The following is a 5,786-nucleotide window of genomic DNA, read 5'->3' as shown; positions in this document are numbered from 1 at the left end:
GTCTCGATTCTGTAAATACAGTTGTGCTATAACCCAGCCACAGCCCTCTGTGTACTGCTCACGGCTGCTTTGGCATCACCATGGACAAGGTAAGTAGGAGCATCAGAGACCTCAAGGCCCACAAAGCCTAACATATTTACTACTTGGCCCTTTACAGACAGTTTGCTGAGCCCAGAGTGAGTCAGCGTGAAGGAAATTCTCAAGCATGGCCTGCCCACTATGGAATACTTATTACAAGTGGGCCCTTCCCGACCTGTGATGCTTTGGACAAGTCATGAAACTCCTAAGTTGCCTTATTTGTAGAAATAAATAAATAAACATGAACCTTTATTGAGCGCCTCACATATTAACTAATTCAGTCCGCATGACAGCCCCGAAACACAGATTCTGTTATCATTATATGTATCAGCCAATCTCATTTGCAAACAGACCTCTCCCCTACAGATTGATATGTTAAACGTGGTCGGATGCTAAGGAAAACCGTAAGTTGAGAACTAAGAAAAGTAAGTTAATTTCAAGACCCACATTTACATGTTTCAGAAGAGAAGTGAAGACACAGGACAAGGCAAGGGCCGGCCCCATGCGGCTCTGCCGCGGTCAGTTCAGCTCGACGTGGGGATGGCCTCTGTCAGTCAGACTTCAGAAAAGACCCAGATCAGTTCCCGTGTATCCATACAACAGAGTGGAATGTAGTCGTTAAGAACAACATTTCTGAACACTAGTAAACCCACATTGTTCCCTCACACACACACACACACACACACACACACAGACTGGAAAATTAAGGACTACAGTTTCTAAAGTATTTATCTGGGTAGTGGAATAATGGGGTGATTTCCCCTTTTTCCCTTCCTTGCCTCTTTTCTTCCTTTCCTTTCTTTCTTTTGGTGATATATACTGTCCAAGTTTTTTATAATTAATATTTATTACCTTTGAAATCAGAAAATAAGTTACACTTGGAAAAGAAAAACCCTGATGCACCAGAACAGATCAATATAAGCAACCCCCAGGTCATAAAGAGTTAGAACCTCACCTTAGGAGAAACATTTCAAGGGCTATGCAATTTTTATCATGGAAAAAATGAAGGCTTTGAAGAATGAGATGACTCATCAAATACTCTGAAGAGCAACCATGTAGAGGAGAGATGAGACTTTATTCCGGGTAGTTTCAGAGAGAAGAAACTAGGACCAATAGATAGAAAAGGAAAAGGAGGTTCACTGAACTACAGTAGAGGAGGAAATACTTTCCATGATGACTGTGTGCTAAAGAGCTTGCTAGGGCTCCCCCTCTGTGGAGGCACACCCCCAGATGACAATCTATAGAAACACACCACCAGGGAACTTCCCTGGCGCTTCCAATGCAGGGGGCGTGGGTTCGATCCCTGGTCGGGGAACTAAGATCCCACATGCCACGCAGCATTGCCAAAAATGGAAAAAAAAAAAAAAAAAGATTAAAAAAAAACCACACCCCCAGATGCTGGATGACCATACACGAAAACACACTCCCAGATGCCAGTGACCGTACATGGAAATATACAAACAGATGCCAATGAACAAACAAAAAAGGAACACACCTGACGCTGAATGCCGTTCCTGCCCGCAACCCTTCCTAAGAAGTGACCATGAAGTTGGCTTTCTATCCTTAAAGATACTCCTCAGTGCTGGGAGATATGTCCTAAAATAATAAGCCATAAAGCCAGTACAGTGTTTCATGAATATGAAGAATGCCTTGGAATCAACAGCACTGGCGACAGTTAGCTGCAGCGGAGTTGCAGGGTAATACTCAGCTGCTGCTTTCAACCACCTGCTTTATGGCTTCACAGATGCAGGGGATACTCATTACCCTCCCTCACAAAATGCTCTCAATTAAGAAAGAAGGAGGGGAGCTTCAAAGTGGAAGGAAGGAAACACAAGATTAAAGAGGAGAAATGAGGGATGATCAAGTATGGAGAACAAGGAAGACAGCAACAAATTAATACAAACATGAGTGTTTAGAGAACAACTGAGAGCAAACATTAAAAATTAATTTACACTCTGGCCTTTGAGGTTTATTCACCTGCTTAAACAGTCAGCTACTTTCTTAGATGCTTCAAAAACTGTGCTGAAAAAAAAAAAAAAAACTGTCCTGAAAAAAGTCTTACAGGTTGTTTAAATAGGAAAGAGAAAAACCAAGATATTTATATTTTTATCACCAATTCTCCTAGTTAGCTCTATGACCTGGAGGAAGTTACTCACTCTCTGAAACTCCACTTTTTCATATACAAAATGAGAATCATACCTACCTAGACTGTTGTAAGAATTAAATATCTTCTTATATGTAGGGACATACTCATTAGACGTTGAATGAATCCTAGCTTTAGTATTATTATTGTTGTTAAAAACAACTTACTTGATCTAGAAAGGAACAATTTATTTGGTCCAAAAGGAATTTGGTCTAGAAAGGAATAATATTTTCCAAGATTCTATGCGAGATAAGATTTACATATAGTAACTCTATTTAAGTCCATCAAATCTTTGAGCGTTGTGGTTGACGAACTTTTTCTGTGAAGGGCCAAACAGTCAATATTTTAGGTTTTGCAGACGTACAGTCTGTGGAAACTACTCAACTCTGCCTTGGTAGCTCAAAAGCAACTGTAGATGATATGCAAATGAATGGGCATGGCCGCGTCCCAATAAAGCTTTATTTACAAAAGCAAGCCAGATATGGCTAGTGGGCACTAGGCAGTCTGCCTCTAAGCTAGCTAGTACTCCCAAATTACAAATAGAAAAACTGTTGCTCAAAGTGCTCAGGCAACTTGTCCTGGGTCACTTAGCTCCTAAGTGGCAGGCCTGGGATCTGAATCTAGGACCATCTGCCCCAGAGCCTCTGTTCTTTCCTCCATGCTTAATCGTGTTTGGCATGGTACCTTTGCAGTCACTTCCAAGCGGGATTTATAGTTCAGAGGAGAAATTCTGCACAACTAAACACACAATTGCTCCGTAACACAAACCATGCCCAAATAACTCAAGTAGAACATATCAAGATTCCTGTCCTCATGCGCATTATAAAATGTACAGTCTCAAAAGGGTTTGCTGGTAGTATTTCAGTGAGAAGCTGGTCTTGGTAAAATCAACTGAAGAATTACTACACGAATGTCAAAAAATAATTTTAATGTGAATTTTCTGGAAAACACTAGTAAACATTTTCCTGTTTGGGCTTTGATAACCCAGAGATTTACCCCAAACATCCAATGCACTGTCACAGAGAAAGGAACTGAATGACTGATTCTTCACAGAACAAGAAATGGGAATAAGAAAATATCCATTCTTCCAATTACTTATGCTAAACATTCATTTCCTTTAAAGATGGGCCACAACGGGACTTCCCTGGCGGTCCAGTGGCTGGGACTTCACCTTCCAGAGCGGGGGGTACAGGTTCAATCCCTGGTCGGGGAGCTAAGATCCCACATGCCTTGTGGCCAAAAAACCAAAATATAAAACAGAAGCAATATTGTAACAAATTCAATAAAGACTTTAAAAATGGTCCACATGAAAAATAATCTTAAAAAAAAATAAAGATGGGCCACAGGCATTTACAGAGTACTTAGAGTCAGTTTTCAATTGGGTCACAAAGAGAAGGAATGGAGAAAGAGAGAAGAGCAGAAGCAACTGGAGAACTTTATCACGAATATATAGCCCAGCCATCACCCCCACCACCCCAAGATTTAGGACCCCATGCGTGCAGTCAGGGAATAATGTGGCATCTGCTCGTAGGAAGCAAAATAAGGGGAAACAAACATTTCAAGTGATTATATTTATTCCACCTTCAGGAGCACTTGTTAAAGCAGAGATTCTCCACTTTAGCACCACTGGTCCTTTGAACTGGATAAATCTTTGTTGAGGCAGCTGCCTGTGCACTGTAGGATGTACAGTAACAGCCCTGGCCTCTACCCACTAGATGTCAGTAACATCCTTCCCCCAGTTGTGACAATAAAAAATGTCTCCAGACATTGCCAACTGTTTCCTTAGGGGGCAAAGTCACCCTCACTGAAAAGTACTGGGTTAAAACATAAACCATCTGATGCTGGCTTTATCTTAACATTCAGTCAAGGAAAAAAAAAAAAAAAACAGGGCAGGATAAGTCCACGTGAGATCTAGTCAGAGCACCTTTCTTCTACTTTAAGGACCATGAGCCCACTCATAGCCTCACCTTTTTATTGAAGTATAGCCATTATTTTGTAGCTTCAAACTCATCGCAAACTCACATGCACTAACACGTATGCGGGATCATCCCGGACCACGGCACGAACCTGTGTCCCCTGCATCAGCAGGCGGACTCTCGACCAGTGCGCCACCAGGGAAGCCCTAACATGCTTTCTTGACATGTTTTTTATAGTACCAAATATCATTTGTCATTCACTGTAACAGGTTTGACATCAGTATTAATACCCTATGAATCGACATTTTTTCCCTGATATTTTTTCTTTTTCATTCTGTTTTTAACACATTTTAAGTGATCTTGGAATTTCCAATAACCATCTTTCAAAATTTTTATCACCTCCAGCCTTCCCTAACTGAAATTCAATTATCTGAAATATGTAATAAAAAGTAATCAGTCCTCGAGTGGCATTGATATATATACATTTGGATAGGGAGGGTGGGAGGGAGATGCAAGAGGGAGGGGATATGGGGATCTATGTATACGTATAGCTGATTCACTTTGTTATACAGCAGAAACTAACACAACATTGTAAAGCAGTTATACTCCAATAAAGATGTTTAAAAAAGATGTAATCAGTGCTCAAACAAATGTCATTCTAGTGTCAATGAAAATAGTACCTCGGTCTAGACAATAACAAATGTTGGACAAGATGTAGAGAAATTGGAACTGTCACACATCGCTGGTGAGATGGTAAAATGGTGCAGCTACCTTGGAAAACAGGCTGGCAATTTCTTTAAAGTTTAACATAATTTATCATAAGAACAAGCAATTCTACTCTTAGGCATCTACCCAAGAAGAATGAAAACGTATGCTCACACAAAGACTTGTAGCCCAATAACAGCATTATTCATAACAGCCAAAAAATGAACACAACCGGAATGTTCATTAACTGGTGAATGGATGGACACACTGTGGTATTTTTTTTCATACAATGGAATACTATTCAGCAATAAAAAGAAGTATTGATACATGCTACAGTGTGGATAAACCTTGAAAACATTATGCTATATGAACGAAGCCAGACACAAAAGACCACATACTGTGCTCACTTCAGCAGCACACTTACTATTAATAAAATTTGAAACAATACAGAGAAGATTAGCATGGCCCCTGCGCAAGGATGACATGCAAATTCATGAAGCATTCCGTGTTTTTTGGGGACAATGGCAATAATATGTAATATATAAATATATTACAATAATATTGTAATATATAAATATATCAATATTTATAATATAATATTTATATTTTGATACATTTATAATATATAAATGTATCAAAATAACACATTGTACATCTTAAATTTACACAATGTTACACGTCAAATGTATTTAATTTAAAAAAGACCACATACTGCATTATTCCATTTTATAAAATGTCCACAACAGGCAAATGATAGAGATAGAAAGTAGATTAGCTAGGGCCGGGGGTGTATGTGAGTGTTAGGTTTGGGGAGTAACTGCTAGTAAGTATTGAGTTTCTTCTGGGGGTGATGAAAATGTTCTAAAATTAGGTTATGGTGACGGTTGCACAATTCTGTAAATAAACTAAAAACCATTGAATTGTACACTTTAAATGGGTCAATT

General features: G+C 39.4%; 1 non-coding gene across 1 annotated transcript; it reads left to right on the top strand.

Annotated features, from left to right (window-relative positions):
- Positions 1 to 5,252: 5,252 nt before the first annotated feature.
- LOC112409750 (U6 spliceosomal RNA) lies at positions 5,253 to 5,355 on the top strand. Its single transcript, XR_003005228.1, has one exon. It is a non-coding gene; the product is annotated as a U6 spliceosomal RNA (small nuclear RNA).
- Positions 5,356 to 5,786: the final 431 nt, after the last annotated feature.

The sequence above is a fragment of the Neophocaena asiaeorientalis genome, unplaced genomic scaffold (assembly GCF_003031525.2).
Source record: "Neophocaena asiaeorientalis asiaeorientalis breed wild unplaced genomic scaffold, Neophocaena_asiaeorientalis_V1.1 scaffold295, whole genome shotgun sequence".
Lineage (NCBI taxonomy): Eukaryota > Metazoa > Chordata > Mammalia > Artiodactyla > Phocoenidae > Neophocaena > Neophocaena asiaeorientalis.
Note: the sequence above shows the minus strand (reverse complement) of the source record. Positions and strands in the feature narration are given on the sequence as shown.